Below are 26,280 nucleotides of genomic sequence, written 5' to 3'. Positions count from 1 at the left end.
TTGCCATGGCCGTTCTAGTGGACTTTTTCAAAAGGATAGCTTCTACCCATTTTGTGAAGTACTCAGTGGTTGCCAGGATCCATATGTAACCATTGGAAGGAGGGTTTATGGGCCCTATAAGATCAAGCCTCCAAGTGTGGAATGGTCACGGTATTGTCATATCTTGCAGCACATTTGGATGAATGTGGATTGCATCTCCCAATATTTGGCATGCATGACACGTTCTAACCAGTTCCTTATAGTCCTTTTTCATTGTTGGCCAATAGTACCCCAACAAAAACAACTACTTGTAGAGTCTCCTTTTCCCCAGGTGACTTCCACAGTTATCAAAATGGACTTCTCCAACTACTTCTCTGGCCTCCCTTGGCCCCAAGCATCTTAGGGGATCCCTACTGTACCCCTTTTTGAATAGGATCCCTTTCTATAAGAAGTACCTGACTATAAGTTTCTTAAGCTAGTGAGCTAATGTCCTGTCAATTGGTAGGATCCCTTAAGCCAAGTATTCCATGAATGGAGTCCTCCAATCTTCTATAACAAACACAACATAACTTTCTTCCTTATCTACTGAAAGTTGACATCTTTGACATCTCTCCTGTATAGCTGCAACCTCCTCGTTCATATTTGGCTAGTAGTACCCCATGCGTTGCATCCTTCTATATAAACTGATTTTTTCTACAACCCCACAGACCTGGCTGTGTAATTCTTCCAATCTCAGCTTTCCTTCTTTTTCGTTGATACATCTTGATATGATCCCTCCGGGCAGTCTCTTGTATAGCTCCATTTCTATCAGAGTGTAATCCCTCAACTCCTTGATACTTCCTCCATGTCCTGTCTCTTTTATTTTTTCTTTGATCTCATTCCTCCAATCCTGCTGCTTTGGTTCTTCGGGGAACATCTTTTTGAGGATCCTTATGATGGAATGTTCTTGCTTACTTATTCTTATCAGAATGTCTCTTCCTTTAAATGGTACTTAGGATCCCAAGGTTGCTAGTGCATCAGTGAACCTGTTCTCACTCCTTTAGGTGTACTCCACACTAAAAGTCTAGAATTCCTGCTCCAACCTTTGCACCCAAGTTCTATAGGCTGCCAAACTCTGCTCCCTTAGTGCAAATTCCCTTTTTACCTGGGAGACCACAAGATTGGAGTCTCCTAAAACCCTCATATATTTTACTCCTATGCTAAGTTCTATGGTCAACCCAGTCAGGTATGCCTCGTAGTCAACTGCATTATTTGAACAGAAAAATCCAAGCTTGAAGGATAAAGGCATGGTGTCCCCATCTCCGCAACTTAGTACAACTCCCAATCCATTTAAAGTTGTCGTTGTTGACCCATCAAATCTCATTGTCCACTTCTTTTCTGGGAACTCTGTCATTGCCACCTAACTGGGGATCTCTTTGCTTAATGAGCCTTCTTCCTTCCCAGGGAACTGAGCTAGCAGATCTGCTATGGCTTGACATTTGACAGCCTTGGGGGTCTTGAGGCCTATGTCATATTGAGAGAGCATGACCAGCCACTGTGCTATCTTTCCCATTAGGAGAGGCTGATGTAGGAGTGCTTTTATGGAGTGAGACTTAGTCACCAAAAGGATTTGGTGGGCTGAGAAGTATCGTTTCAGCCTTTGGGATGCATAGATGACCACTAGGCATGCCCTTTCTATCCTAGGATACCTAGTTTCAGCATCCTTAAGTGTCCTATTCACATAGCAAATGGGTTGCTCATTTCCATCATCGTCTTCTTGTGCTATCGGGGCTTCTATAGCCTGGGAGTTTGATGTTAAATATAGCAATAGGAGTCACCCACATACTTGTCTAGAGGGTGGGAAGATGATTCATGATCTGCTGGATCCTTTGAAAGGCTTCCTGCTGCTCGGTTCCCCAAGTGAACTCAACCCCTTTTTCAACAGTTTGGATAAACCAATTATGACTGAAGCCAATCCTAGCATAAACCTCCTAATGGAGGAGACCCTCCCCAAGAAGCTTTTGAGCTTTCTTACAACTGTAGGCCTTTTCATTGTTGCAATAGCAATGGCTTTGGCTGGATCCACACTTATGCCTCTGTGATGTACTAGGAACCCAAGAAACTTTCCAACAGATACCTCAAAAGCACACTTCATGGGATTCATGTGTAGTTTGTACTTCCTACACCTTTCAAAAACTTGTTCAAGTATAAGAAAGTGCCCTGCCCTAGTTTTTGATTTGACGACAATATCATCCACATAGTCTTCCATTTCCTTATGCATTATGTCATGGAAGATAGCTATCATGGTTCACTAGTACGTGGCCCCTGCATTCTTGAGGCCAAAGGGCATTACAATGTAATAAAAATTCCCAATTGGAGTCTTGAATGCTGTCTTCTTTGCATCTTTAGCAGCTATGCGGATTTGGTTGTACCCACTATACCCATCCATAAATGAAAACATAGAACTTCTTGCTGCTGAATCCACAAGGAGGTCAACATCGGGCAAAGGGAACTTATCTTTTGGACACGCCTTGTTCAGATTGCAAAAGTCCACACAGCACCGAATCTGACCATTCTTTTTCTTCATGGGTATTGTGTTGGAAAGCCACTTGGGGTGCTGGATGGGCTTGATAAAACCAACTGCTAACAGCTTCTTGACTTCTTGGGTTATCTGAGCTTCTACATCAGCGTGAAAGACCCTGGCTGGCTAGACTATTGGCTTGACTCTTGGGTTTATGTTAAGAAAATGGACCACCAGTCTTGGATTCAGACCAAGCATCTCATCATAGGTCCACGCGAACACATCCACATATTTCTTGAGTAAGGCCACTAACTGCTCCTTCTCTTGTGCTATCAATTGACTATTGATGAAAACAGGCTTTTGGGATCCCAATTCAGCTCCCAAGTTTATCTCTCTTAGTTCTTCCTCAGGCTGAATTTGTGCCTCCTTAACTGGGTCCTCTAGGATTTCTTCTTTAGCCACCATACAATCCGGTGGTCTAGGACCCTCCTGCATGATGCATTTAGGCCTCGCATACATAAATGATAAATTAACCTTCCTCCAGGTTCCCATACTACTACACATTCTTGGGATCCTAAAGAGCTGGGTTCCTTCTTTTGCCTTTTTCTTTCCAAGAGGTTTCTCTAGTCACGGGTACCCTCTCCTTCTTCTTCTTCCAGGATAGGTGCTCCTAGGGTCCCGACATGGGGCTCTCATCATCTGGTTCCAACTCATTGTAAAACATAGTTTCCACAAAGTTCACTTCTCCTTGGCCGAAAGGGTTATGGTTGGCAAGGATCCTTATTACCTTCCATTCAATCTCCCTTTAACACATTGATGGTATATGGAAGGAATAAGGTAGTGTTTATGGAGCCATGTACGTCCTAACAGCACATGGTAAGAAACTTCCAAGTTGATCACGTGAAATCTAGTCAAGGCTACTATTGGGCCCACCCTCAAGGCCAACTGCACATATCCCTTAGTTGATTCTGCTGATCCTCCAAATCTTATTATCTCCATGGGAGCCCCCAGGATCCTTCTGCAAGTTAAACCCACGGCTTCCAAGGTACTCAAGACTATGAGGTTAAGTGATGCCCTTGTATCTACTAATGCTCTCCTGACTTGAACATTGTTTATGGTGGCCATCAGATAGAGGGGCCTGCGATGGTCCGGATGCTCAACCTCCATGTCCTCATCAGTGAAGGTTATTGCATTGGTTGTCTCCAAGTAAGCTCGACTGGCATGAGATTCTGCTGTGAAACATTCCGCTCCCGAATCTGCTGATATACTCATAAGGGACTCCTTGGCCACCCTTCTTGCTTCTAGCCCGATCCCAATTGGTTGAATAGTGATCTAAACTTAGGATTCTTCTGAAGGGTCCTGACTGTGCTTGGATGGAAGGATCCTTCAGTCTCTTCTATTTCCACCAGGTTCCTATGGATCACTACAACCACCACTCCTTTTCCCTTGTGGTTGGGTAGAGGATTCATTTGCACTTCAATTTTCTTTTGAGTGAGCTCCAGGGTTCCCTACCTAAGTTTCTTGTGAAAAAGCCTACGAAGGGTCCAATAGTCCTTGGTAGAGCACTTGACATAGTTATGAATCCTGCAAAACAAATGATTCTTCCTTTCTTCCTTAGTTGGTGACCTGGACAAAGTAAATGGCCTAACAATTTCATCTCCAATCCATTTGTCCAAAACATGGTTCAATTCCTCTGCAGTACATGGGATCATGGGTGGTTTCTCAAACACTTTCCCTTTAAGCTTCTTCCTTTTCTCTCTAACTGACGCTATCATGGCCTGGGGTACTGGCACCCTCTTTGTTCTCATAGTCTGTGTTGTCCTTCTAGATCTCTGTAACAAGTCAGCAAACTGGGTTATGCATAAATTTTCGAGGTTGAACCTGTAATCAAAGAGCATGTTGGATATACAGGTATCCATGAGCTCTTTTGCTTCATGGTCTCCATAACAGTCCAAAGAAACATCCTCAAACCTTTTGATGAACTGGACAGAATACTTTCCAGGCCTTTGCCTCACCATTTGAAGGCTTTGGAAGGTGACCTTGTCCTCACCTGGGTAATACTTCACACAGAACCTCTCCATCATTTCGTCTCAGGTCTTAATAGACCTAGGCCTCAGTGTGGTGTACTAGGTATATGCTCTATCAACTAGGGACTTAGTAAACTCCCTTAGACACAGCTCTGTCTCCTGTGTAAGGGCCCATAATGTGAATAAACCTACTCACATGTTCCATAGCACTGCCATTCCTTCCATTATAATGATAGAACTTCGGGAGTTCATATCCTTTAGGATATGGCTTGCCAAGGAGTTCGGGTGGGAATGGGGGATCCCAAGAAAATTGCTTGGGAATCCTTGAGAGTTTTTCCCTTTCTTGCTCCAAAAGAGCATTAACATCAGCCAGCGTTATCCCTGCTCCAAAAGAGTTTTTCCCCCTCCTACTGCTGACACTCCCTCTGGTTGGGCTCTGTCTTGGTTGACCACAGGGGGGACATTATCCCTGATTTCCTGTGTCCTGCCCTCTTTGAGGAGGCGAATCTCTTGCTGCAAATCTTTTAGCATTTCTACCATTCAAGCCACGGGTCTGGCTCCTGTCCTGATACGCCTTTGTCCTGTACGCCTTTGTCCTGATGCGGGGTCTGGCTCCAGGCCCAAGTTGAAGCAAGGACCCTAGGCCTTTAAGTTGTTGTTTAAAGGAACTGGGCTTGGTTCACCGCAGCTAAATGGGTTGTTTGCAAAACCAAGTGATGCACAGAGCAAAAATCCTACAATACGTACATACTAGCAAGAATATATATGTATTAGACAACAAGAAACAATAAAGGAACAATGTAATAAAGAGAGAAACAAATATATTGTTAAGGATCCTTAAAACACTATGAAATATTTCATTACTTTCTTTAGTTGTAAATCACAATGTACTCACTAAGATGTGTTACAAGGTTTAAATAAGCTCAAAAATTACAGACTTAGATGGCTATCTAAGCCTCTAAGACTTGCAAATTTTGAATCCCCTTGAATCCAGGTATGTTCTATAGTGGCTGTTTTGGGATTCCAGGCAATATTTCTTTTTCTTTTACTACTTTCTTTGAGTTTTTGACAGAGTTTTCTTAATGATTATGTTCTGATTCACTATTGCTGAATGTCCCTTCAATGTTGGCTGCTTCTCCCTTTTATAGCGTCATTCTAGGGTTCCAGGGTACCACTAATTCTGCGCCTCTACTCCCCTAGGTACTAGAGCCCGCATTGTGCCAGCCATTCTAATGACTAGTCCTTTCCTTGTTTGTCATAGTTTTCTTCTTTTGGTGCTGTTTGCCTAAAAGCTTCTTGCTGACTTTCCATTTTGGGGTGTCCTTAGAGGGCAAACCTTCAATCTCTCTTCCCTTAAGGCTTCTAATCCTTACCTTTTTCAGACTCAGCTTTTTTTGGCTATCCTTCTTTTGTCATTTTTCGTCGGTGAGCCGAATCCATTCCTACCAGGTTGAAGGTTTTCCCGGCTACTTTTCGTTATAGTTCTTCTTTCTGGGTTGCCCGAGGTACCAGCCCCTTGTTCATGAATTGTTATTCTCCAAGCCTTTTGTTTCCTTTATGCATCACTGGGTGACTGAGAAGGATGTATCTGTCCTTCGTTCTTTGTGTTTTTTGGTGCTCTTTTTGAACTGTCTCAATCTCATCCTAGCTGTGTTGCATGTTCCGAGGATCCCAAGCCCTTGGTAGCTTCTAGGTATCCCAGCCCAATTTTTCCCACTGTTATTTCTTTGATTTTCTGATCTTGATGGGCTAGGCTTTTTCCTTTCTTCCCTCTGTTTCATGGGCCCTAAGGCCTGTCCTTTCATGTGTTCTGGGCTTCAAATATTTCTTTTGATGGACTTGGGCCATCCTTTTCTCTTGTGGTGAGCTCAACCCTTTTATATGAGTATGAGATTCACCCACTGTGCTTTTTCTTTTGGGCCTTGGTGTTATAACTTTTTAGACCTCAACAAGCCTGAAGTAGAAGCATCAACTCCTAGAACTCTAGAGCCTTGGCCTTCTCATACTCAACCTCTGTCTCAATCATCTATCCCTCAATTGGATTAGATGATGTCTGTGATGGAAGATCTACATTACTACATCTCTGGAATTGTGTCTATCATGTATTCTCACAACAATCAAGTTCAGCTTCGCTTGACCAGACTTAAGACGCAGTTGGATGAAATTCAGTGCAAGCTTGAAATTGACCTTTAGTTATTTGTCTCAAAAAGGGGGAGAAAGTTTTTGTTGTGAATATATCTAATGAAGCATATAGTAAGGGGGTGAGCATATGGAAAGGGAAAGCGCAATGGGTCTACAAAGGAACACATAACCACACAAGATAGAAGTTCTAATTGTGTCTAACCATGTTTTGTAGTTTTATTAGTTTTATTTACATTACTTTTTATAAGCTTTCAGTACTTATGTACCTTGGTTTTTATAACCTTTATGATGATTTTAGTTATCTATATGCTTGTTGGACATGCAATTAGTTTCTATGTTACACATAAATTGAATGTGTGTCCGAATGTTCATTTACTCGATAAATGTTCATTGTAGTCATTTCTTAATGACTATTTATGTTTAATCAAGGTAAGCTATATGTTTATATTTCAAATGATTTTACTTGATCGTATTTTACTTGTTCTATATACAAGCCTTGATTTCTACTTGTCTCAAGCTTAATGAAGTTATTTGTTATGTGCAAGTGTTTCAGGTTACAAGTATATATATTACAAGTTCTTCACAGGTTTTAGATTTAGGTGTGAGTGAGTCTTGCCTCTATTCCCAAACTCATGTTTTAAGTCTATAGTCTGTTTATAGGTTTTCTCATGGAATAGCCAAAGGGGGAAATTGTAAAGTTGTGATTTACAACTATGTTTATGTTGGCTTTAATTCCATGTCAAATTTGATTATATTTCTATTTAATCATTTCCTTGTATGTTTGTGGGATTTAATGTGAGGGTTGAGTGTGAGATTTTGGTGAAGAATTGTGAAGACAGTGACATTCGCGATTAGCTCGCAAACGGACAACCCGCGAAAGGCCACGTGAGAAGCGCATGCTGGAAGCTAAAAGGATTTATGCCAGGTTAGTTTTTGCAAGTCACTTCGTGACTCGGCCAAGTCACGAGTGACCCGTGAAACTCTCTGCCTAGAACTTCTTAAAGAGTGCTTTTCTCATTTCTTTACCAACAATATATAAGCCCACATTACCCACGAAATTGTAAGGAGACTTTTTGAGAGAAAACCCTAGAAAAACACTTAAGAGTTATAGATTGTAAATCCACAATTATCTACACAAATTCTCTTAGTTTTCCTTTACTCCTACCTCTCCAACTACAAATCCTAAAGAGTTTCTTCGCCCAAATACTTACCTCACCCAATCTGAGTGTTAAGAGATGTTAGGACATATGTGATTTGGAGTTAGGAACATATGTCAATAGTTTATGTAATTGGCTAATCCTTTGACAAAACGCACTTTACTTGTAATTGGGTAGATCTACGATGTATTTAATGCTTCAAGAAATAAGGTTTCAAGTTTAAGTGTTAAAGCCATGAAAGTCTGTCCAAGAATCAAGTGAGAAAGTGTAGGATTTTAAAGCTCGACAGCTAGCATCTATCGAGGTTTAAAAGGTTGTGAAGCCCGAAGCACGACAACTAGCTTGATAGATACCCTATCTGTCGAGGTTTATGAAATTTAGTTTTTCTGAGCTGATTTCACTCCAATCCATAAGTATGTGTTTAGGCTTTCTTTTCTCACAACCCTAAACAAATATAAGGATTGTTTTAAGGGCCATCACAGCTGATGCAACTCAATGCAAAAGTTTTTCACAAGCATATTGTGAACCGAAGACATATGCCCTAATTCATCTTTCTCTTGAAGAAGCTGCTGTGTTTGTGCACCATAGGATTTTGTGACCAAGCAACTTCAAGATCTTCATCATGTGATGAACTGAAGAACTTTACAGCCAACATCTTTCTTAAGTTGGTAATTAAGTTGCGTACTGGGATCCGCACAATTGGTTAGTCATGTACTGGGAGCCATGCATTGAAAGGAGAGATTGTCACTACAGAAAAAGTCCAATTGGGTATTAGGATAAGGGTTCAATTGTAGGTTAGTATAAGGTACTGGGATTTCTTTACTTGTAACCGCTTGTTGTGATAATAGTAAATTCTCAAGAGTGGTAACCTTAAAATCACTTGGTAGGGTTTTTGCCATGTAGGCTTTCCCCATTCGTAAACAAATCACCGTGTCAATTTAATTTCCATTGCATACTTAGTTTAATTGGTGATTTATTTGTGCTGCCATGCATATTGTATGTTAATCTAATTAATTAATCAACTTGGCTAATTAATTGGTTAATCTATCACAAGGGGTCAATACATTCTTGGCCTATCAAGAGAAGTGTTGGTGTGTGTGGGAAGTATTGGAGGAAGCCATTGATTGGTGGATGCAATTTGGAGCTAATTGCGGGATCCGGATAACTAGTGAAGACATAACTCAGAGAAGTTCATTGGTAGCCGGAACTTGGAGGGCTTGATTAATTAGGTAGATTAGGCTTGGAAGGCCTTTACGATATCCTTGTACTCCAACTTTAATCACTAGTGGATTGATTCGGCTTCAAGGGTCGCGGAGAGGGTTTTCATCGAGTACTTCGATTTCCTATTCGATAACATGTCTCGATGTTATCTTGTGTTTGCATCTCTCTTCCCTTACTCTTTAAACTTTACTTTTATTGTTTATAGTATATTCTTATGCCTTAAAAAGTTGTTTTGATTTCATTGTGTTACACTTACTCTTATTCTGCACTTAGTTAAGTAGGGTAAAAGCAATCTAGAAGTAAGTTTTAATTTGGGGGTCTAAACAAGCAATAGTGTTTTCACACTATTTGAGCTTTCAATTTTCAAAACTTTATCAAACATCATATGCATATGAAATCACATACTTTAAATAAGGCTCTAGCTTGGGACTACTGTACAACAAGTACTGAAAGTTCAAATATGTGTATAAACACCCTTGAACGTTTAGACCCCCAAATTACAACTTAACCAATTCAAGCATTATGTCAAACAACTAGTGTGTGGAAAATTAACATAAACTATAATATGGAATTGGAAAAACTATCTAAGCCAAATTAAAATCACAACCCACAGCAGATAAAAAAGGCAAAGATAAAAGGGAAGAAAGATGCAAACACAAAGACAACACGCGATGTGTTATCGAAGAGGAAACCGAAGCCCTCGGCGTAAAACCTCTCTGCCGCCCTCCAAGCAGTAAACAATCCACTAGAAAATATAGTTGGGATACATGGACAGCAATAGACCCTCCAAGCCTAATCTACCCAGTGCACCTAAGCCCTCCAAGCTTCTTACTCCGACGAGGTTGCGCCGAACCTTTTTCTTTTCTAGCTTCCCGGATTCCGCTACTAGACCGTAGCATCAACCAATGTAGATTGGTTCCTTCCTAACTGCTTCCCAGAAATCCAAACAGCCCTCTCACAGTGACGAATATGGTGAGAACAAGGTTTGGTAAAATGCCTCTCAAGGTTTTGACAATGGAGAGGAAGAGAGTTAAGGAATTTGAAGAGACTCTAATGTATAGATTGTGGGTGAATCAATCTTGTTTTTCTTTAGGGTTTCTCTCTTAAAATTCCCTCTAGAAGCTCTCTTTCATTTGTGCGTAAAAGGGGTATTTATACTGGAGTAAGAGAGGAATGTGAAACGTCAGGATTTACAAAACAGGGGTGGCTCGCGACTTGACTGAGTGTCGAGATCCAGTCGCGAGATAACTGTATGGCCAGTTGTCCTGTTTTGTCCTGTAGTGCTCCAGCTAGCATGACTGTTCACCTTCTGGCATGCTTGGCACGTGTGCTGCGTCTGGCGGCTTGAAGCCGCGAGCCACCCGCGAGAACAAGCCGCGAGTCTCTGTTTTCTTGCACATTTTTAAGCAATCAACACTCTATCTCACTCACTACCCTTACAACAAACCCACCTAAATACAGGGTTACTAAAAGCTGAAATACAAGCAAATTTGGCACGGAATAAAGCCAATAAATTGGTTGATTAAATTCAACCTTACAAGTACCAATGAGTAGTATCAAGCAATGCACGAGACAAGTTGCCATCATTCCGCCTACCCCCTATAGGTCAAATTGTCTGTGAAAAAATTGTCAATCATTTGCTAGATTCATCAAAATCTTCATTTCTTTCCCTTTGATTATGAAAGTTTCAATCCCATCAATACACAAAGACCAGTTGTTGATATATTCTTTAAAAATGTAAGCCTTTGCAATCAAACCTTTTGGTCGGGCTCAGTTGGAAACGTATCTTTTCAATTTTCCATAGTACCTACGAGGAAGAAGTATTAGAAGTGTGATCAATTATATATTTTATATTATATGGGAAAGATACAATTGATGGATGCATCAAAGGATCTAATTACCTTTTAATTAGGTACATCCACCAATATTGTAGTGGGCCTCCTAGAATCGCTTCTCGAGGCAAGTGAACAGCAAGATGGAGCATAACATCAAAAAATTCTAGAGAAAAGAACCTTTCGAGCTTGCATAGTATGAGAACTATATGTTCTTCTAGTTTCTTAAATTCACTTCTCTTTAGGGTCCTTAAGCATAAGTCTTGGAAGAAGCTGTCCAACTCAAACAAAGCAATACTAATGTCTTTATTTGCAAATCCTCGTAACCTAATTGGAAGAATTTGTTGTAATAGAACATGACAGTCATGGCTTTTCAAACCAAATAATCTGCCACTTTTCGCATTTACCGACCTTGATATGTTTGCTGCATAGCCATCTGGATACTTGATTGATTTCAAAAAGTCATAAAAACCATCCCTTTCATCGGGTTTTAATGGAAAAAAAAAGCCTGAGGCTTGTCATATGATCCATCAGGACTTTGTATCAAATGCAACGTGCAAGTCTATCCATACCTTGTTTGTGTCCTTGTTTTTCCCCTCAATGCTCAACAAAGTACCATAAGTACTCTCACTAATATTCTTCTCCACATGCATGACATTAATGTTGTGCTTAAGCTTCTTATTTTTTCAGTATGGTAGCTTGTACGAAATACATACCTTTGACCAATTTGGCTCCCCAATGAGTTGTATCTTCTTATTACTTGGATGCTTTCCTAAAATTATATTTGGCATTCTATCTAACTGCTCATGTATCTTTCCCACCAGTAACTCTAAAGATCTCTTCCGTTTCTCTGATAAACCATTATGCAACCGACTATGTTGCCAACAATGGTCCCTAGGTGAATAAGCTCGATGGTTAATAAGTCCAATTTTACTTTCCAAAACTTTTGAATATGGTTCATCATTGCAAGTGTAACAAGAATGATAACCTTTTGTCCTCCACACAGATATGTTACCAAATCCATAACACATCTGGAAATGCTCTTTACTATAGGCATCATAAGTTTCTGCACCTTCTTCCCACAACTCCTTCAACTCGTCAACCAATGGTTTCAGGTAAATATCAATCTCATTTCCCGTTTGATTAGGACCAGGAATAAGTAAGGACAATATAAAATATGGCTCCTTCATGACCAACCAAGGCAGTAGGTTATAGGAGATAAGTATGATAGGCCACATACTGTAGTTGTTGTTCATGTTCCTGAAAGGGTTGTATCCATTTGTAACCAACTCCAACCACACATTGCGAGGTTTGAGGGCAAAATCAGGATGTTGCAAATCAAACTCCTACCATTCCTCACACTATCAACTAAATGCCTTATTATCCCATCGTCCACACGTTTGTCTATATACTATCTCATGTCCTTAGCTCTTTGGACTAACATGTACAATCTCCTTAGTCTCAGTGTCAATGGGAAGTAACGTAATACCTTATGAAAATCTTCTTACCTTGGGCATGTGTATCCTTGTACCTAGGCTCCTCACACACCAAACATTTATCAAGATTTTCATTTTCCTTCCAAAATAGTGCATAATCATTTTTGCATGCATCTATATGCTCGTATGACATGCCCAAGTCACGTAATATCTTTTTTACTTCATAAGTTGACATTGGAACCAAGTTACCCTTTAGTAAAACCTTTATCAACAATTCTAGTATCATATCAAGTCCCTTATTACTCAAGTTGATCATTATACACTTCCGTATCTTGGTTTGCATTTCTTGGTTCCCCTCTAATTCGGTCACCCACCAAGGCATCGATACCATCAATATGATCACCATGTAATATTTCATTATCATGAATGTTCTTTTTCAATACACAAGGTTCTCCATGATTATACCATTTAACGTAAGATTGCATAATCCCACGATGAAGCAAATGGATACACACAATATGAAGAGATTTTAGATAGAAATTCACACAGTGAATACACGGGCACAGAATATTGCCACTCGAGTCCATAGCTGCCCTTGCAAAATTAATAAATGCATCGACCCCAGTAATATATCGACGACGTAATCTGGCATCAGCTGTCTTACACATTATCATCCAAATTTTATCCATATTTGACTACAAATGCAAGGTGAATGTTACTTCAGGAAAATAATGACAACTCATGCATAATGTATTCTAACATCTAAGTCTATAAGATACTTACATAAAGTCCTATCCCATTCATGAATGCACAACTCTATATAGACCTTAATACTTTAACAAATATACATAAAACAATTAAACACTCCCAATATCAATTTATACCACCTTATAATACCATGCAAGTCATCCACTTGCTCCAATTCAACAACCTATCACAATGCCAATCATCAACATCACAATATAAAACACATACAAGTATTGAAAAAACTCGTGAATATAATTAATCAAACAAAAGTAACTCAACAATATCCATCCACAATTCCAAAAAATAAGAAACACTCCCAATATAAATTTAAACCACCTTATAACATCATGTAAGCCACCTGCTTGCTCCAACACAACAACCCACCACAATACCAATCATCAACATCCCAATATCTAATGCTTACAAGTATTGAAAAACATGTTAATATTATCAAACAAAAGTAACTCAACAATATCCATCCATAATTTCAAAAAATAAGAAACACTCCCAATATGAATTTAAACCAACTTATAACACCATGCAAGCTACCCGCTTGCTCCAACATAACAACCCAATACAATACCAATTATCAATATCACAATATATAATATAATGCTTACAAGTATTGAAAACAATTAAAATAAATAAACAAATATAACTCAACAATATCCATCCATAATTCCAAAAAATAATTACAAACACTCCCAATATGAATTTAAACCACCTTATAATACCATGCAAGTCACCCGCTTGCTCTAACTCAACAACCCACCACAAACGAGTTATCAACAATACAATAAAGAATTTTACAAGAATTAAAAAAGAAATTACTTACTATGTTCAAGCCACCACACACCTCTACCAAAGAAATCCAAACTGACCATAAACAAATAATGTTTAACCTGCCAAAAATAGAAAAATAAAAATCTAATTTCTTGTATGTTAATTTATAGATCCATTTCAGGGCATATTTGAATCTGACATTAAGTTCTTATATGTTGGCTGCATCTATAGTCTTTAGTAATTACATTAGTGGAAATGTTTTTGAGGTAATTGTATCAGCTAATTAAACAATACTAATACATAGCTATTATCCTCAAATCAAAGTTTCATGCTATAAAACTCAGTTCTTTCTCTAAGAGATAAACAATTAGAGACAACCACACGTTCTTTGAGAAATCACTAAATTTAAAGTTGAGGTGTTCCATTGACCTTCATCTCAAACCTTACATCAAGAGAATCCTTACAATAACAATTCAATAACCCACCACAATAACAATTCTCAACAATCCAATATAGAATTAAATGCTAATACTTACGAGTATTGAAAAAACATTTAAAATAATTAAATAAATATTACTCAACATGTGCTATATACCTTTCTTGAAATACTACCAAGAAATTTGATTCAAGCTGTGCTAAGATGAGTATTCAAGAACTGCAAAACATAAGTATTCAAGAACTACAAAACATACAAGCCCCAAATCCATAATACAAATCAAATTGGGATCAACATTTGAACCTTAGCACCCATGCATTCGATAGTGATTTGCAAAGGTCTAGTATGAGTGGCTCCTTCGAGAGGAAGTTCCTCATCGGAAAAGGTGAGGAAAGGGTGAGATGAGGCCTCAACTCCCATGAGAGATAGAACCTCTTGAGGTGTAGTCTCTATAGGCACTTTTTTCCCATTCAAAGCATCTAGGAGGGCATTGTGGTGCTTGTAAGAGGCCATTAGCAAACCACAAACGGACACATGAGCTTGGGTTTGGGAGAGTTACATTGTCTATCAAGTCTTTTATCTCATGCTTAAGGCGAAAGCAATTGTCGGACTTGTGGCTAGATTTCTAATGGAAATGACAATATTCTTTGAGGTTCCAAGTAGGAGTGTAGGTGCAAGGGAGTACACCTCGGCCAAGTGGACGGTGGCAGAGAAAAATGAGTCACCACCTAGATTAGGTCTAGGAACCATGTTGGGCCTTTTGGGCCAATCACTTACATGCATGGGTCTCAATACTAGATTGTGGGTCCGGTGTTCGGGTATGGCTTGGAAAGGTGATAAGAACCCAAGACCGCCCGGCTTGTGGGCCGGCCTCCACTATGTGTTGCTAGGCCATATTTAATTAAAGAGTTTATTAAGAGATCCCTAATCCTTAACCTAAACATACATCATGAACTTAAGGAAATAACACACACAACATATTAAAGATTACATCACAACATAAAATGAAACAAATAAAACACAATCAAACATACACTAAAAATAAAAGGATAACAATTAAATCACACACATAAGGAAAGATTATAAAATAGACCAAACGTGGCAAAAAGATTCAAACAAACATGGAAAAATAATTAAACACAATAATTAACCTAAAACATAGTCAAACATAATCAAATTACATGCGAAAAATGATTAAAACAAATAAAAACAATATTTTGCCCTAATTTAGGTTCGGGATGTGTACACATACTCAACTATACGTACACATGGTTAAACCATGTGCACGCTGTTAGGATTAGTGCCCTTAAATCCTATTGTTTGATACTATATGTAATATTATGTATGACATTATATATGACTTAATATTGTAATTAATAAAGCTATTTTATTATTATCTGAAATAATGGTAACATGAATATTCGGACATTATCATATAGTCCATGAGATGCATAGTATGTGATTTATGTGAAAAGTCACAGAAGATATAAATCACAAGTTCTTTGTAAACTCATAATATAGTTCATAGTCGGAGATGAAATTGGGTGTTTCATCCGTGAAGACTATAACATATCAACTAAGATGATTTGTCTTGATCATGGAAGTGATGACTTCTAGTTGATATGTTGATATGTTTTAAGAGTTAAGACATATTGAACTGGACCGCTGTGAAATTTATTATTCTTGTAACGACTATCAATTGAATAATAAATCTCACAACTTATATTAACATGAACTCTTAATCCTAAGAGAATAATGGACCTGATCATGGAATGTAGGTTACTTTGATATATCAAGAGTGAGATCTAAAGTAACGGTCAAAACCTCAGTATGTTGGGCAGTCACATTTAGTGTTGATGGAACATATATTCTCAAGATGGAATTCATAGTCTCTTAACGGAAATATAAAATATTCCCTTGAGATAAGTTTAATGGGTTCAGTTATTCAGAGAGTTAGGCCTAACCACTTTAGTAAGAAATTACTAAAGTATATATTTATGAAATTGGATTTCATAAATATATGGTGAATAACTTAAAAGGATTAAACCGGGTACTCAAGGATTAAGATGTAGTAATCTACAAAGTGGCAATCTACATTTATGACTTTGTATTACTACAAATATTTTATGAAGGGGTTGCATGTACAATAAAGTCCTGGGATATAATTTATAGATTAGGCCTAGAGTGCAACTATATTTATATAGTGGTATTAAATATAGTTAGTGATAACTTTGGACTTGTCAAGAGTTGACAGAAAAGTCCAAGACCCATTGGAGCTAGTGTCTTATTAGTCCCTTTTGGTCCCACTCCAAGCCACATACTAGAGCCCAATTGGAAAGACCCAAAAGGCTAGCCTAATTAGATAATCAGTTATAATAAGAGAAACATACAAAATTTTGTAACTAACAACTTGCATGAAATGGTGTATGTGAGTGTTGGACACTCTCTAATTCTCTCCTGAATAAATTCACATTACAGATTGAGAGACCACACATCTTAGGTGTTAGTGGAATTGGAGTGAAGATTAAAAGTATTCCCAAGTGCTTACAATCTTTTTTTTGAAATTCATCACACCAAGGTACACTTTCTTGTTCTTGTATTCTAAAATTTACATAGTGCATGTTATCAATTATGAATGAAGTAGATCCGTTAATTTTCCGCTGCGTACATGCATATTTCCATCAAATGGTATCAGAGCGGCCTTCAATTTCATATTGTGTAACATGTTTTGTGAGTTTTGGAATTAGAGATTATAGTTTCATGTTGTTATAAGATTATGCATTTAATTTTCTACATGGTTGTTGAAACTATGTTTTGATAAAAAACTAATATTGATGTTATGATGTTGTTTAAATTTGAATTTATGTATGTTAAATTGAACTTTAAGGCTATAGCATCAATGAAATTCAGTTTCAATATCATTCTCTGACTATCATGTTCATATGTTAGTTGTTTGTTCAAGAAAAACCGTAGAAAACTGCCCTAGAAAATTTCTGGAAATTCGAGTTTTGATCGATCGAAAATCACTTTCGATCGATCGAGTGAAACAGTGATCAGACTTTTTAAATAAATTGATTTTCGATTGCTAGTCAATCGATTGAATTTGTTTTTTGATCGATCGAGAGGCAATCGAGTATCGATCGAACAAGTCAGGTGGTCAAGTTTGAATTTATTAATTTTTTCGATCGATCAAAGGGCACATGATTGATCGAAAGAAGGAAAATCAGAATTTTTTCTAAGTGTTTTCAAATGTATAAAAAGCAAGGCGTTGTGTAATTAGATTATGCATGTTTCAAAATGAAAAACCTTTCTTTTAAAAACATCTAGTGGGAGAGAGATACAAGGGTTGGATCTCACGGCCTCCATTGTCGGTTTATTGTAGTGTGATTAAGCACCTTACCTTGGCGTATATGCCTTGCTCCCTTCGGAGGGTGTTTAATTCATGGTACTACAGGTTAAACTTCTTAATGATGGATGATATGTGTTTTTACATTAAGAACGACTACGCTTCCGTGGAGTTACTTAATGACTTACGTAGAATTCAGTCAATGGTGTACACTAGACTAAGTTTAATGTTAACCTCCCTTCAGAGCTATGTCATTATTACTTAGAGGCTGAAAGAAAAGCGGCAAATTATTTTTGTTTGGTAAGAGTTACCATGATAGCATTAATAATGAGAATAATTCTTGCCTGATCATAGTGATTGGTATGACCTCACTTCCGAGGAATATTAATTGCGAGATTGAGTTGTCATTACATATATTATATTATGGTTTTATTAAGGTTCCATACTATATGTTTATATGTTAAATTGATAATGTCCAGTTTACTTACTATATTCATGTTTATTGTTTTCAGATTTGAACATGGCATCATTTAGCCCACTTGTAACTATTCTTAATCAAAACAAACTAACTGGATCCAACTATGTTAACTGGAAAAGAAATTTGGACATTGTTCTTACTGCTGAAGAGCACAAATATGTGCTTACTAAACCATGTCCTAGCTTTCCTTCATTAGATGCTCCTCTTGAATAAAATCAATGATATGATCGTTGGCAGAAATCTAATGAGATGGCCAAGTGCTACATCCTAGCATCTATTTCAAATGTTCTATAGCATCAAATGCAAGATGTAGTGAGAAAGGACATTGGAAGAGGAATTGTCCAATATATAAGGCCGCCAAGAATAAGGGTATGAATAATACATTCCTTCTTGAAATATGTTTGGTACAGAATCCCACGGATTCCTAGTGTGTGGATTCAGGTTGTACTAATCATATTAGCAATTCCTTGCAGGGGTTCCAAGAGACCAGAAAGCTTAAAGAAGGGGAGTTGTTTCTTACTTTGGCTGATGGGAGCAAGATTCCGATTATAGCTGTTGGTGTTTATAATTTATGTTTTGAATCTAGAGTTCTAATATTGGAAGACTATTTGTATGTACCTAATGTTCATAGGAATTTAATTTCTGCTACTTACTTAGGTAAACATGGATATTGTGTTATCCTAAAAGACAATATTGTAATAAAGAAGGATAAAGTGTTTATCTGTTCTGACAATATTGTGGATGGTCTTTATATTTTAACTCCTGATAAGCATGAATTATATAATTCTAAATTAGATAATAACTCTCATGTGAAATCATAAAAGAGAAAGTTTCCTTCTACTAGTGATGCATATCTTTGGCACTTGCTTTTGGGTCATATTAATTCAAATAGGATTCAAAGACTGATCAAAGATGGACTTTTAGAGCCCATGGACTTTGATGAATTTCCAGTTTGTGAATCTTGTTTGGAAGGCAAAATGACCAAACGACCTTTTAATGCAAAAGGTAGAAGAGCCCAAGATTTGCTAGAACTAGTGCATTCTGATGTATGTGGTCCAATGTTAACCCAAGCAAAAGGAGGTTATGAGTACTTCATCACTTTTACCGATGATTACTTAAGATATAGTTATGTGTACCTAATGAGATGGAAGTCCGAAGCCTTTGAAAAGTTCAAAGAGTTTAGGGCTAAAGTTGAGAATCAATTAGGTAAACGCATAAAAGCCATTCGATCTGATCATGGTGGTGAATACCTTCTTAGGGATTTCAAGGATTACTTAACTCAAAATGGGATTGTATCCCAATTAGCTGCACCTGGAACTCCCCAACATAATGGTGTAGCAAAAAGAAGGAATAGGACTCTTTTAGAAATAGTTAAGTCCATGATGAGTTACTCAACTTTACCGATTTCTTTTTGGGGTTATGCCTTAAATACAGCAATACATCTTTTGAATTTAGTTCTATTAAGTTCTAAAGACTTAGGAACTAATGTATTTAGAACTCTAATGTGTATTGTTGGCAAACCATGATCAAAATAAGTTGTTTAGTCTTGTTTAGACTTGCTCAAAGTTGTATCTTTTATGTAAAGTTGGATTCAAGCTGATGCAGAATGAATAGTGCAATTCGGCCTGGTTCGATCTATCGAAGCTTAGGCTCGATCAATGGAAATTTTGGCATAATGCGTTTTTCTGCAGAATTCCAACTCAGTCCTAGTTCATTAAAATGTTTAGGGTTTTATGTTTTTACCCTAGGTATATAAGGCAAACCCTAGCCACGTTTTAAGCATTGCTCATATTGCTGTTTGTGTAAATCTCTTATGAGATCTGTGAGGAGCTTTCCTTTACACAAGCTTAGGATTATCAAGAAGAAGATTCATTCAAGAACTTGATGATCATTCAATTACTGCCGTAGAAGCTTAAAGAAACATAAGCGGGTGTGCTTGTACTTATTGGAGAATCCAAGAAAGAAGGAGTCCGTGGTCTCGAAGCTTGCATGTGGTCATGTCAGTAAGTTTCTACTGGTGGGTAGCAATAGGATGTTAGTAGTCTAAGTCCTATTGTAAAAATTCGATTCTTTCATAGTGGATTCAGGTTTACCTTGAAGATAGCTAGGTTAAATCCTCCTCAGGTTTTTACCGGTTTGGTTTCCTGGGTGATCATATCATTAAGTTATTTATATTTCCGCTACTTTGCATGATATGAGTGTTTGATTGTGATAACCTAGATTTGGAATTTGGACTAAGTAAAAACTTGGCTAATTAACTAGGTTAATCCAATTGTGTTTTTAAGGGGTTTAAAAACTCACAAGTGGTATCAGAGCAAGTAGCTCTCTTGTTGTTAATTTTTTGATCACTAAGCTAATCCTTGACCCCTGTTGTCATGGATTTTTGAAAATCTTTTTACTTATTTATCAACTTGCTTACTTGTTGTCTTTGTCTCTTGTTACTTTTGTTAAATCTTTCCTTGAGTTTCTTGGTCTTATCACATGTGATAATAATTACTTGTGTTATACTACTTTAACTGCCTTAAAGGCACGTGATTCTTGTCTTTGGTATTTGGATAGTGGTTGTTCCAGGCATATGACAAGAAACAAAGGATTATTCAAGACTCTTTTTGAAGGAAAGATTGGGACAGTCACTTTTGGAGATGGAAGCAAATCAGTGATCAGAGGCATTGGAACTGTGGACATTCCAGGGTTGCCAGTCTTTGAAGATGTTTGGTATGTTGATGGATTGAAGGCAAATTTACTCAGCATCAGTCAGATTTGCAACAATGGACTGAATATTCTCTTCATTAAGTATGAATGTGAGATACTCGATGGAGGAGGTGACTATATGTGTGTTGGTGTAAGGATAGCTGACAACTGTTATGGTTTAACACCAAGTATAAGCAACAAGTGCTTTAGTGCAAAGATTTATCAAGTTGATTTGTGGCATCAACGGTTGGAGCATGCAAGTCATAAGCAATTAGAGAAGATTTCCAAATGTGATGCAGTTATTGGCTTACCTAAGTTTGAGAAGATAGATAAGTGCATATGTGGACCATGTCAGATAGGTAAACAGGTGAAATCCAAACATCTGTCTGTAGCTAGTGTTCAAACTTCAAGACCTCTAGAGTTATTGCACATTAATTTTATGGGTCCTGCCAGAGTTCAAAGTTTAGGTGGAAAGAAATATATTCTAGTGGTTGTGGATGGCTTTACTAGATATACTTGTGTTGTGCTTTTGAAAGATAAAGCAGAGGCTCCTGAAAAGATGATACATTTATGCAAGAAATTGCAGGTTGAGAAAGATACTGTGATAGCCAGAATCAGAAGTGACCATGGAAGAGAATTTGAGAATACCAAGCTGGCTACCTTCTACAATGATCAAGGCACACATCAAGAGTTCTCTTCACCCAAGACACCTCAACAGAATGGAATAGTGGAACAGAAGAATAAGGTTGTTCAGGAGATGGCTTGTGTCATGCTACATAATAAAAATTTGCCCAAATCCTTCTGGGGAGAAGCAGTTAACACTGCTTACCATACACTCAACCGAGTGTATTTCTCCTGTTGTTAAGTATTTCAGGATATTTGGTAATGATTGTTACATTCTACGTGATAGAGAGAACCTAGAAAAATTTGATACAAAGAGTGACAAGGGATATTTTCTAGGATACTCCTCCACTAGTAGAGCATATAGAGTGTATAATCTGAGAACCAAAACAGTTATGGAATCTTCAAATGTTGTGATCAATGATGAAGTATGTTTAGAAGCACATTCAGAAAATACTACTCCGGTTCAAGATAAGCCTATGGAGGTTGATGACTCACTTCTTGTTGATTATGTTGGGAAGCATAGTGATGAAGAGTTGATGGTGCTAAATGATGCAGTTTCTGTGCCATTAAGTCCGGAACCATTCACACCAATTCATGAGACTCAACAAGCACAACATGAGTTTAGTCCTTCATCAGAACAAAAAGGTACCTCCACATCTCTAGTCAAAGGTCATTCCTCTAGAGTAAGGCTAAATCATTCTTCCACAAACATATTGGGAAGTTTGAATGATAACATGAGATTAAGATCAAAAGCCTTAAATATAATTACACACTCAAGCTATCTATCCCAATTTGAATCGAAGAAGGTAGATGAAGCACTTCAAGATGCTAATTAGTTAAATTCTATGCATGAAGAATTTCATCAATTTGTTCGGAATGATGTGTGGAAATTAATTCCTAGACCAAAGGGTGTAAATGTGATTGGAACTAAATGGATCTTTAAGAACAAGTCAGATGAACATGGCATTGTTATCAGGAATAAATCAAGACTTGTTGCTCATGGTTACACACAAGTGGAAGGGATTGACTTCGATGAGACCTTTGCACCAATAGCAAGATTGGAATCCATTAGGATACTTTTGGCTATAGCTAGTCATCTGAATTTCAAGTGATATTAAATGGATGTCAAAAGTGCTTTCTTGAATAGAATGTTGCAAGAAGAGGTATATGTTGAACAACCGAAGGGTTTTGTTGATCCTCACAGACCGGATGATGTGTATAAGTTAAAGAGAGCCCTATATGGTTTGAAATAAGTTCCACGGGCTCGGTATGATAGATTGACTACATATCTTACTGAGCATGGATTCAAAAGGAGATCTACAGACACTACTCTCTTTAAAAGAAAGGATAAGAACAGTTTTGTTGTAGTTCAAATTTATGTTGATGATATTGTTTTTGGTGCTACTAATGACTCTCTTACTCATTCTTTTGTAGATGAAATGAAGGCTATGTTTGAAATGAGTATGGTTGGTGAACTAATTTATTTCTTGGGATTGCAGGTGAAGCAAACGGACTCAGGAATCTGCATCAACCAAGCAAAGTACGCAAGAAATCTAGTCAAGAGATTTGGACTGGACAATGTTGCACATGCTAGAACACCAATGGCTGCAAATGCAAAATTAACAAATGATCCATCAGGTGAGTCTGTTGATGTTACATTATACAGAAGTATGATTGGATGTCTTTTGTATTTGACTGCTAATCGGCCTGATATTGCCTTTAGTGTTGGTGTTTGTTCTAGATTTCAATCCAATCTTAAAGTTTCACATTTGAATGCTGTAAAAAGAATCATTAAATATGTTGGTGGAACTTGTGATTATGGATTATTTTATAGTAAAGAGTCTAATCTGCCTCTTGCTGGTTTTTCTGATTCTGATTAGGCTGGTAATGTTGAAGATAGAAAAAACACCACCAGTGGGTGTTTTTATGTAGAAGCCAATCTTGTTGCTTGGATGAGTAAAAAGAAAAATTTTGTGTCTTTGTCTACTGCAGAGGCAGAATATATTGCTGCTAGAAGTTGTTGCTCACAGCTTCTTTGGATGAAAATGGTTTTAACTGATTATGGGATATCCCAAGATACCATGGTTGTTTATTGTGAGAACTCTAGTGCTATTGATATATCTAAGAACCCTGTTCAACATTCTAAGACTAAGCACATAAAGATTAGATATCACTTCATTAGGGATCTTGTTGAAAGAAAGATTGGTGTGTCTTGAGTATATCCCTACTAAACGACAGAATGCTGACATCTTCACCAAACCTCTTGATAGAAGTTTGAGACACTTCGTCAAGTAATTGGTGTGATTCTATGTCCTTGATCTGTCTTGGCTTTCTTGGTCCTTCTACTTCATTGCTATTCTTTGTGACCATTGTTCTTTAGTTCTTTTTTGTTTTCTTTGTTTCTAGGATTTGCATTGCATAACATTCATGCATTTTATTCTAGGTTGTCTTTGTTTTTTTTTTTTTTTTTCAAAATAAAAAGATAAAAAAATAAAAAATAAAAAGGAGAAAAAGGAAGCAAATTGTGTTTTGCACTATTTTCTTGGTTTTGAAACCAAGGTTGGTCAATTTATTTTCACATAACATGTCTTTTGTACCTTGTTTAGCTTTGATGAGCTTACTTATTGCACTTTACTAGTTGAAGCTTTGTAGTGCATGTTGTGTGGGAAAAATGTTTATGGTTTTGATCACTTTGTCTTGATCTTGAAGTCACATGTCTTTAACTGTCAGACTTGAACCTTTAGAGAAAGGCATAAATAACCATCTCACCACTGTTCACTAGCCAATCATGAACACCTTAGTGCATATCGTAAGATTTTGTACTCGAGAAAGTATAGCACATGCACAAAAAGATCATAAGGTGTACCTCGGCTTAAATGCTAAAATTGGTGTGTACATTATCCTGACTATTTTAATAAGTTTCTGAACAATTAAAATTTGTGTGTACAATATGAGGCAAAATCAAGAAACTTACATAATTGCAAGCTTATGATCTAGGAGATGTGGGAGTTATATGATGTAACTCTTTTGGTGATCGTCTCTTTCAAATCCTATGTGATGAATTTTGTAGACTGTGTGTTTAATTGCTATTCATATATCACCTCACATGTATCTCAAGTTTTTGCTAGTTGCACACACTACACAAGTTACTCTTTGCTAAACATTGTACATGTTATTGTGTGTGTCTTTGGTCTGACCAACCAAGTTTGCAAATACTTTGAGTTTTTATGCAAAACAAATTTGATGCTTGAGAATTTATGGAGAACGTTTGATAATATTAATTTTGGGAAAATTGGGTTTAAAACTGTTGTTTTTGAAAAATATTTCATCTCATACTCATGCATTTTGCTCTTCAATTTCAATGCTTTAAGGTGTTTTTAAACTGTGTTTTTTCCTTTTCAAAAAACTGTGTTTTCCAAAAATTTTGTGAGCCACGGTCTGTTTCGATTGATCCAATCTATTTTTCGATCAATCGAAATTGTTTTAAAATTTTTAAGGAAACCTCTATCTGTTTCGATCAATCGAAAGTCATTTTTGATCAATAGAAAATCATGAATCAGGTTTTTTTAAAACTCTGAGTTTGACTTGTTCAAACTTACTTTTCAAAAAGTTTTTCAAACTTTTCTCTCACTCCAAATTGGACAAGGCTCACCATCAAATTTTTTGTCATTTTTCTCCGGTCTTTTTGCAAGGTTTTCCTCTCTATAAGCCGGTATGTCCATTATACCCTTCCTTTTGCATTTTATTTCATATTTTCATGCATTTCATTGGGTTTTTTTGGAACTATTCAAATTGGGATTTTTGATGATTCAAGCCACTTTTTCCAAAATTGATCATTGGGTTTTGTTCCTCCAATGTTATAAACATGATCTATGATGTTTAATTTGATCAATTTGGTGTTTTGTGAGAGATTGAAAATTCTAGGGCTTGTATTTATCCGAATTGGGGATTTTTTTCAATTAGGTCCAAATTGATAAAATTGGCTTGTTGGATTGATGTATTTGATCATTATAATCTGCATTCTATCTTGTGTGATGATCAATTGATCAATTTTTTACAAATTGAACAAGTGGTTTTTTCAAAATTTTGGGGTTTTTGTTAGAAACTCTATGCTTAAGCCAATTTTGTAAATCTGAACTTGTTTTGAACTTAATTTCACTGCATTAGAGCATGCATCATGACATTTAACTGTTCATGCATCATATAGATTTTTGTTCTATATTTGTTTTGTGCTAACTTGCAGTCTGCCCTTGGTTTTTTTTTTTTTTTTGTTCTACTTTGTGTCTTTGTCCTTATCCTAGCACCATGCCTAGGAAGACTAAAGCCCATAGGACACCCTCCACTTCCTCTGAGTCTCCCTCTAGGAGTGAGTTGTTTAGGAATGACAAAAGCAAAGAGGTTTATGAGAAACTGAACTGTAAGAGAAAGATTTGGGCTGAGCATTCTGTTGTGTTAGATGAGGTTGATCCTACCATTAGGGCAAATTTTGAGAGTAAAGGCTGGTTGTCTTTGTTAGAGGTAGATCATCCACCCCCAACCGCCCTGATTAAAGAGTTCTTCTTGAATCTCTCTTGCCATGTCTATGATTCCAACACCCTTGTTAGGAGTTGGATACGAGGTGTTGAGTTCACCATAACCCCTAGGATAGCGGCTGAAGCTCTTGGGGTTCCGGTCGTTATGGAGCTTGTCTATCCTTATGAGGAGTCTCCACCCCTTGATGACATTATGTCATACATCACTGGGTCTTCTATCCAGTGGAGTTCTGATCCCCGAATCACGTCTGCTGAGCTTACTGAGACTACCTATCTTTTCTTTAGGATAGCGTGTCATTCTTTGTGGCCTATTTCTCATCTCCACACCATCCCTCTTGAGCGATGTGTG

The sequence above is a fragment of the Quercus lobata genome, chromosome 10 (assembly GCF_001633185.2).
Source record: "Quercus lobata isolate SW786 chromosome 10, ValleyOak3.0 Primary Assembly, whole genome shotgun sequence".
Lineage (NCBI taxonomy): Eukaryota > Viridiplantae > Streptophyta > Magnoliopsida > Fagales > Fagaceae > Quercus > Quercus lobata.
This window is presented reverse-complemented; position numbering follows the sequence as displayed.